Raw genomic sequence first — 10082 nt, forward strand, 5'->3', positions numbered from 1 at the left:
CATCTCCGTGTTTTTAGAGAGCACTTAAGACTAATTCATCTTGACTCTGGCATGGGTGCAGCTGATTGAAAGCACCCTGTGGACAAGGACATAGCCGCAGGGGGGACGAGGCTTCACACCTCTTGCCAAAATCAAAGCTGTCACAGGGAGAATTGCACTGCCGGCCCCTGTGACAAAATGGCACCTTCCTCCTCCCCACCAGCCCTCACCTCTTTAAGCCAAGAACTATGTTCAGTTACCAATTTACATGCAGTGAAGTATTAAATAAAAGCTTCACAGTAATCCACAGAGTTTCCTTAGACATGTAAACTCTAAGAACAGAACGTCACGGGAGCACAACCTCCCACATCAAACCAATGCCCTAGACACATAAATGAATGAACAGACCCCAGACAAGCTTCTCGGTCTCAAGAAACAGCTTTTAAACTTGACCAAATGGGCAACCAGCAAAGTAACATCGTCAGGTTAAAACTAATTTCCAAGAAATTTCTCAGCCATAGTCTTGCGATTCCTCTCCCCGCCCCAGACTGAGTAATGTTAACTGTATTCTTCTCCTTTTATGCTGCTACTTTTTCCATTCTACAACCGGCAGCAGAGCTAATCAATCTAGCTTCATTTTTCATTTCTAGTTAGTTTCACAGTTTCAGAGCCAATAGTATTAGGTCTGACTGCAAAGATAAGAGGAGTTTTTAAATAAATAAGCTTCACTACAACATAAAAATAATGAAGACAACCATAGATCTGAGGGGGAGAGGGGGTTAAGTACATTGACAAAAACTAAGTAAAGCTGGAGGCTTAAAATAGCTGACAGTCTGCAAAAAACGAATGCACTGGTTTTTTTTAAGTACTGCCTTAGATAACTGCAGTAAAATAATAAACTGGAATATGTCAGATTAAATAAGGAACTTACACAGCAGTATTTAAGAGATACCTGAATATGTTTCAAAAGCTTAACTGATATGAACTAGGAAGCCCGTTAAAGCTGCCCATTTTTACATGATAATACTAAAACAAAGTAACAAAAAGAAATACAGCTTGGTGTAGTCTAATGGAAACAGGAACCTGGAGGCTGCACTCACTCCTGGGGAGCAGCTGGATTTCTCCATAGACTGTGGCACACAAGATGCTATTTCATGGATTAAACATTGATAAATGAAAAAAACCCAAAAGTAACTGGAAATGCACTGGTAGGATAACACTCTCTATCCCTTGTTATGTATTATGCAGTGTAGCAGGAGGTGGAGCAATATTTTATACACCAGAGGAGTAACAGAAAAGTCCAAAATAAGGGAGGGTGGGAGGCCTTGTTCCAACACTGTTTGGCTATACTCATGGTGAAAAAATGTCTTAGAATTGCTAACCTGAATCCCCCTTGTATAAATTTCTGCCTACTGCTGCCCCTTCTTCTACCACGTGCCTTTGAGGAGAGTTTGGCTCCATCTTCTCTGCACCCTCCTCGTGGCTGCTGAGTTTAAATAGAAGAAATTATGTAGGTAAAGGAGATGATAGCACTGAAACAAAAGCAAATTTCAGTCTTTGACAGCTTAAACACAGGCTAGAAAACCTAACATTCAGAAAATGGCACTTTGAAATCTGTCTGGTACTACCCATTTCCAGTCCTCACTTGCCACCCCTGAGTTCATTCCAATGGAGTTTCTGAAATCTGCACAGTAAATTTGCCTCCACAAGGGACTGACTCATTTTCCTTCGTTACCATTCACAGCTCCAGCATGGAAAACACTGGTGCTACTCAGCTTTATGATTTCAGGACAGTGTATGTGTCTTTGCATGTCTGTCTCTCAAGGCAGAAGGGTTTCCTGCATGCTCCTGAACATACGCAGGTTCTAAAACCAGCATTTCCCTGCCCACAGCATCTACAACATGCTAGACACACCTGCATGCTTCTTCCCAATAACGCTTTGATGCTGTTTCACCTATTCTGCCCACGCCTCCTGTTGGTTTCCAGTGTCAATAGCCCCAGCCACTGCTGGAGACAGACAAGCCCTCTTCCTATTTCTGGTGTCTCCCCACTCCTTGCTAAGCCAACCTCCTTTTCTCACTATTTCTGTTTGCACTTTGCAGATTTCTTCCCTCCTACAATAAATGCTTCAGGCTAGAAAGAACCAGATGGTGTGTCCCTGGCTATCTAAAGAAACTCTGGCTAACATAGGCAAACTACCTGTGTGGTTGAAGTGCTGCTGTTTTCCATTCTTTTGAAGACTGAATCCTTTACAGGGCTCAGCAGTATAGAGGAAAAGGGCCTCTCTCCATGTACAGACTTCAATGAGTCTGTGGCTGTAGTGAGATTTGCCACCACTTCTAAGGTGGGGAAATAAAACCAGCTGTGTAAGAGGTGTGATGTGAATCACACACTACATTATGTAAGCAGGTCACCATCACCAGATTAGAAGTAACAGCTTTTTTTTTTTTTTTTTAGCAAAATCAAGTATTTTGTTAGTTATTCTGCTGCTGCAATAGAACCAGTAATATAACTGGCTTCCTAGCAAGAATTAACCCAGACCACACATGCAGCTTTTTTCCAGCAGACATGGTAACTTCCCTCTAGCTAACAAGAAAACCTGAGCCCCTTCCCTCAGTGACAGGTCTCCAGCTGTCTGCCCCCAGGGCTAAAAGGTCTTGGCTCTAGTTGGGGCACAATTCCCACACTGCTCTGCTTCCCTGCCTGTGCCATGTTTTGCAGGTATACACCCTCTTATTGCCAGGGAGAGAGTTTCAGCTTGGCAAGCTCCACTGATGCTGTGTGCAGCAATAGGGGATAAGCAAGGGGAGCTTGTGCAGGGCTGTGCTGGTACAACACAGCCCCATGGCTCAGCAGAAATACCGTGCAAGTAGCTTACAGTGAAATGTGTCCTATTGCCCTCCCAACACTTATCACCAGCTCATTAGAAAGCTAATACCCTACAAGCTTGACCAGCGCAGCTCAGACCAATTTTGGGGAACACTTCACCATCCTACTCATCTCCACAGTTGCCAGGTTTTACCTGGAGCAGCTTTGGCATGGGGCACTTAGCAGCCCCTGATGTAACACATACAACTCCCAGCCTCGCTGCATCATCTGCGCAACTCCCCCTCCACCCCATCGATGGTATCCACATACCTGGTGTGGTTCTCGATGCAAAGCTGGAATGAGAACACAGGGTTCAAATGCTACCACTTTTCCTTGCCCAGATTTCTGAAATGGCCCATCTCACCCTGCAAAAACAAGGATCTGAATACATGTTAACAGCCAAAACCCCCAGGCCTGCTCCACCATCCTGCCAAAAGCAGGCTTAACTCCTCGTTCACAAAAGCCTTTGAAAAGTTCAACTTTCTGGTTCTGAAGGTGCACAATTCCCCTCCTAAGATTCCCGCACAGGGTCCTGACATAGCCTCGATGCTGACTGTGTTCCTGATGCTGAAGGCAGCAGTCTGTTGTCCGCTCCTGAAGCACTCATGCAGTGGGAAGCCACAAAGAAAATCTCTGAGGAAAATTCCAGCTGTACCTTTAACCTCGAAGCCCCTTGCAAGCAGGCACCTGTGCTCAGTGACTCCATCCACAGTGCGACAGAGACCGGACCTCTGCAAAGACCCTATCTCATTCCTCCCAACGTCTATGACAGCATGAAAACCATGTTACAAACATCACCTCCTACAGCCACAGGTTTTAAACCTTCTGTGATCTGCAGAGTCCTATAATGTGCTACTTGTGGGTGTAAGAGAAATAGTTCTTAGATAACATGCTGATGCCGGATGAGAATTTAACTAAACAGAACAAAAGTAGCTCACTCTCCAGTTAAGATTTTCTTCAACATTTCCATGAAAAGGATTAAAGCTTTAAAACAAAAAGCATTTTTGGTCTGTATCATAAAGCCATCAGAACGATTATATGGAAAGACAGCCAGCAGCCTGCATTCATAACTCACTCACCCAAAGCCTCCAGCTAAAGTATCACCAACCCACTAAACACTCAGGAGTCACTGGATGCACCATACTGACACTGATGGTACTACATAATCAACTTGGGAAATTTTTGGTGGGGAAAAAAAAAAGTTATGGAAAGTTATTTGAATAAAAAAATGACAGAAATTCCACATAAAGACCACTGCCTCAACCAAATAACCCTTTTCTGCTCAATCAGCAGCCAGCACTTGGTCTAAGGTACCTCTCTTCTCCTTATCCTGCTTTCCCTTTTTCTTTTACTCAGTTTATCAGAGCAACTGCTATTTGACACAGCAGCTGGATGGGATCTGCTGCTGGAATCAGACCAACTTCTTCTGATAGCTGCCCTGAGAAGCACCTTTGCACTGAGGTTGCTTACAGGATGCCTCAATCAAAAGGAATTTGATGTGACAGATGATGTTTTTATGCACTGGCACAGCACATGGCACAGAAGGGGTCTTGTACTCAACCTACAGTACCTGGTGACTACAATTACAAATATATTAGCTTACAGTCTTTTTACATTTGCTAGATTTAGTAGCTAAAATTTGTACTGGGAGTGGGTCGCAGTGATATACCATGAGCTGCAAGTATACACTAATCCTACTGGGGAGTATTAAATGAACGTATTTGATCAATAAAAGTAGGTGGATCATCACTCTGCTCATTATGAGGGACTTGCAGGAGACTTAAGAGGTGAATTTGTTCTTAGTGTTTGTTAATTCCTTGGAAAGGCACTTACGCCCTGGCACAGAAGAATCAGCAAGATTTTATATTGAACCCATTTTTTCATCCCATTGGTGACAGCAGAACGTGCACCTCCACAGAAGTCACTAAAAAAAAACCCCAACCACTTCTAGATATCAGTAAATAGCAGTGTCTGGTTTTCTAGAACTATAAATTAGACACTAAATACATCAGTGGCTGTTTGTGTGGCTTCCTCTCTCTAGCTCCAGTTTGCCAGAGTACAGTCTGATTTGCTTTCTTCTCCCTTTTTATTTCTAGGCTTGCCAGAACATAATTATTTTCCTACAAAACCATTCAGTACTTTGGAAAACTCTGCAATCTCCCAAGTCTTAAGAAGGCCCTGAACCCTGCCTCATGGGTTCAGAGCTTTAGTTGCTCTGACAGCACAGATGAGCCAAGGCCCAGGAGCACCTGGTCTGGTGCCCACTATACTCCATCTTAACAAACACCTCTCAGCTCCAACCCTTATCAGATACTACAGCAAGAAACAGTGAGCTAAAGGGGACACAGGCAGAAGCAGTGGTAGCACTGAAACAGCCTGTCCCATCTTTTCTATGCATGTTTACAAAAATCCATCCAAAGCCTGCATTTACAAGGAAGGGTCAGGCAGAAGACCACAGAAAATCACTTCAGATCCATGTTAGAGCACATACAGCAAACCCACACCTAAATTCCTGCCATACTTTCCCTTACAGGGTATTTCCTTGAGGCATTCTAGCAGGCAAGTCCCTGTGCTTCCTTAAAGGATCCCAGTTCAAGAGGCAGGGCAGAAACCCCAGGTTTTGTGACCAGGCACAGGAGGATGGCAGAGACTCCAGAGTGATTCTGATGAAAAGCCCAGCAGTAGAAACACCACCGAGTTGTGCTTTTAATGCACTCACTCAAACTACCACCTGAGCAGCTCCCTACAGGGATGTTCGAGAAGGGAGCATGGAGATGCCCGAAGCTGAACATGGCACAACCCCATCCAGATCTGTGATCGAAAGACACAAGAAGCAAATGAGACTACACGGCATCGCTTTCTTAGCTTTAACCATGCTTTAACCACTCGCCTCATTTCAATCAGATGCCCCGCCATACTGCTCTTGTAGCAATTCCTCAAATACCAAGTAATACTGGATGACAAAAAAAGCCCCAAAACATTGTTTTAAAATGGTAACCCACACTGCCTTCCCACCATCAAACTTAACCTAGTAGGTCTGAAATCCTTCCAAGGATGCAAATCTCTAGGATTCAGCAGCACGAGTTCTTAAGTCTTATTCGTATCTGCGCTTTTGTCAGCAAAGTTCTTTCAGAGCTCCTGTCTAAAAAGTCTCCTCCTATTTCTGAGACACATCACTTCACAAGCTGTAATACTTTGGTTTACAATTGGATTAAAATATAAATTAAATAAGAATAATGCTAAATGAGTTTATATTGAAATACTTTATATATGTATACATATATATGTATATACAGATATGTGTGTGTGCACTCCCTAATGACAGCTAGAGGAAGCAGAAGTCGTTTTCCAAAGGCTTCTACTCTTCCAACTAGCATGGTCAACCTAAGCATTGCAACAATTCCCTGTGCATAAAAGCTCATGAAGCATTGGAAGGTGGTGCTGGTGAACAGCTCAATCACACAGACGTTCAGGAACAGAAAGACAATAAATTATAAGAAGCAGTAGTAACTTGTTCACAGTTGGGATAAGGATAATGTTACAGGAAACCTGAATTTTCTACAGTACCAGGAATAGAAAGTCAAAGGGCACTGAAGATTACAGCTGGATATATTGTAGTTAATCCTAAAAGCAAAGATTGGATCTGACACAAAGAAATGGTCGAAACCACATGAAATTTCTCCCAGCAGACTAAACTCTGGTACCATCAGATTCAGTGGGAAGATTTCTGGTACCTCCACCGGGACCAGAATTCAACCCAGAGATGCTTCAATCACTGCCTCTATCTCAGTGACATTTTCACACAGAGGAAGATTCCTTGAAGCCAATGCAATCCTACATCCAAAAGAAAACGTTCCCAGTCTCTTCTTGATTCTACTTCTCTTCTAGTTATCTCCCAAACATCACATTCAGTCTCTCCTAGTCTCAGCCTCTGTGTTTACCTATGTTTCACAAAAGAAAGTCTTTCAGCAATAATATCAAGGCAGAGAGAAATTATTTAGAGATGGTAGGACTCTTCAGATAATTTTATAACCCATTCGAGTGGGCTCCAGATTAAGAATAACCTAAATTTCTAGTAAGACTAACTGCAGCAAAACTTTGGTCTGCTGCATTTTATTGAAAAACAAAACGAACAACAGAACCACCAACAAAACCCAACAAATCTACTCCAAATCTATTCCAAAATGTTCTGGTAGACATTAGTTTCAAGCAGCAGCTAGTAGCATTTGCATAGGTCTAGCTTTTATTTGGTTACAAATATATATATTTATATATAAATGCATATACATACATATGTATGTATTATATTAAAATATGCTTTGAATGATAACAATTGACATAAAGATAACTGGCTCCTCTTTAGGACCTTTCACTGAAGACGTCAAAGCTCTGTGCATGGATCTCACCCTGTGATACACATAATGCTCATCTCTGAGATGAGGCTATGCTGGCAGTCAGTGGCAGCTCCATTGGAAGACTCCAAACTTTCTGACTGTAGTCCTGGCTATGGGCTCAGCTCCCAGGGGAAACTCAGAGCCCACACCTTGACAAAAATTAGAAGTCTCCTGAATTACAGCTCCTTGAATTCTCCCATCCCAAAATATTTCCGGTAGAGCAAGAACAGCATTTGGTGTTACTCATCTGCAGAAACACCTGGATGCTGGTAAGGCAAGCATGTTATGCATCAAAGAGTAGAATTTTTATAAAGTTGAAATAACAAGTTTAAGGGGTGCCAATTTTTGTTGGTTTTAAAGACGCATGACTGTCTACCTCACATGCTACCTTCCACCCAAATAAACTGCACCTTTTCAGGTGTCTTTTTATTTATGCATTTGGCTCTGAAGGAGAGATGAAGTCAACAACAAATAAAAGCTACAACTCTGCTCTTGGAAATGCATTATTAGGGTTGCATCACCTGAAGACAGCAAAAGGATTCTGCTGGAAGACCAGACTGCTTAGAATCATCTACTGAAATGGGCATCAAACTTTTAAGTGACAGTACTATTGCATAAAGGTGTGGGAAGTGTGTTTCCCTGAAACAGTCACCTAGCTGTCACAGAACAAGAGCAGGACAGGCAGGGAGATCTGCTCTTGATCTCAGAGGGCTCTGTACCCTCCCCACCAAGCCTGCTCCGCTATGCTTCACAGCAAGATCACAGCTTGTTCCAAATGCAATTTCAGCTCTGAAGAGCTGTCAGATAGGAACAGAGGCAGCTGCTACTGACCTCAGCTGGAATTAAAACAGCAGCAGAGATACAAAACACTTTCTATTCTTCCTGCCCTTCAGCCACCCAAACTTCTGGAAGTTAAATCACAGCTTGAAAATATTGTAGGAAAGATGTGGGTAAGTCAAAGGACTGAACCTGATGGCCAGACAATGCTGGGAGGACAAGTGACGGCCTGCCCTTCTACATTGGCTGCTCTGACCAGGCTGATATCCTGGGATCTTATTAAGCGGCTTTAAGTGTGTTCTCAGCCTCCTGTTATAAATTCACATTTCATAAAGCCTCCTCGCTCATCCCTCTCTAACTAGCTGCTGGAAATAAGAAGCATAGTTTGCTTTCACACACTCCCACTGTAAGACAGCAAAAAGACCTTCTGCTTTTTCCCTTTCCCAGCTTCACATCAGTCATCCTCCTGAGAGGATGAGATTTAGCTTTTCCCCAAAGCAGCAGCACAGTATTAACACAATTCTTGCTATTTTCACAGCTATTCACAGGGAGCCTGGCAGCAGCAGGGAATGGCCACGGCAACCGTCACATCACTATGCTGTGACTTGGCACCAGGGCTTTCTGCAGGCTTAAGGAGATAACCACAATGATTCACATTTGAAAGGTTTCTCTGACACAGCAAAGAACTAAGAAATGTGTTCTCCTCCAAGAAACAAAACTGCAGAAATAGAGTGTGTTCCCCCTGTTGCCTGAGGCAAGCAAACAAATGGGTTAGTAAGCCCTAACTCTGAAGCGGACAGAAATGTTACACACAGAGGTATTAAAATATGACAGAGTTCTCTTCACATCCTCCTTAAATCACAGTTGAAATCACAGTTTTAGCAGAGGGGAAAAAGCTGCAGCTAGACGTGGAAATGCAAAGCTGTGCCTCAACCCATCACAGAAGCATTCACACTTGGAAAGTTGGCATGTGATTCTCTACAGCTTTGATGCAACTGTAAAGAGCTACAAAAGTGTGCCAGTGGAGAGGCAATAGAAGACGGTTATCATTTTGTTATGGAAAGCAGCTCCACTGCCAGAAATTTCACATGAGGTTTTCTCATACCGTATACAACCTCCACCCCCTTTTTTTCTTGAACCTTGGCCTTATCTGCACTGAGGAAGTCAGCCACTGAAAGAAAAGTTTAATAAACAATTCCTTCTGAACTGGTTCCATCTCCTAGCACGGATGGGCCTAAACTGCTTTCAGCACTGTTCAAGAAAACACTAGAAACACCATGATTCCCACACATACATACACATACACATCCATTAAAGGTACAGAAATAATATTAAAATGATTCCCACTACCATACCTTATACTGACTCTAGCTACAAGCTATAAACTTCACCTCAGTGAGGCCCAGGCAAGAATATTGGCTCTTTTGCATGCAATCAGAAATGATCATTTATACAGTGGCAACCTTTGCACCAAAAAAACCCCAAACGAAAAATCCCACCCAACCCATAAAAGAAAAAGAAATAAAAACCTTTCACAAGCTTTGTTTTCAGACTAGCCTAGTGTAATATGAAGGACCGATTCCATGGTTTTCACCAGGCCAATTGAAAGCAGTGAATCAGCAAAACAGAATGCACCACTGGCATCCTGGACTCTTGGGATGCTCTTCCGTTCACAGTATCGATACAGTAAAACAAAAACCTGCTAAAGAAACTCAAAGCTGTGCCAAATAAATAAAGGCATTCACCATTTTATGTCAGCCCTTCAGCATTATGCTTTGATGGATTGATGGATTGGTTGCCATCTGTTTCAGAAAAATGTTGCTTGTGTAGCAATTACTGCACCTTCACCCTTCTCTTCACAGCAAGCTTAGCAGGGAAACTTTTCCATTATATTTATATATAATATATGTATATAAATAATTTTATGTTTTTATAGTTTGGTAGTATTCTTTTAAAACTTCTATTTTAAAACACTTAAATCTTTTAAGCAACTAAAAGTAACTTTTGATGCTTTCTAGTGTGAACAGGATAGGATTTCAAAGTTTTTAACTTTTTTCTTTTTG

Source organism: Pezoporus wallicus, unplaced genomic scaffold, assembly GCF_028554395.1.
Source record: "Pezoporus wallicus isolate ANWC-B61680 ecotype Strahan unplaced genomic scaffold, APGP_CSIRO_Pwel_v1 scaffold_7107, whole genome shotgun sequence".
NCBI lineage: Eukaryota > Metazoa > Chordata > Aves > Psittaciformes > Psittacidae > Pezoporus > Pezoporus wallicus.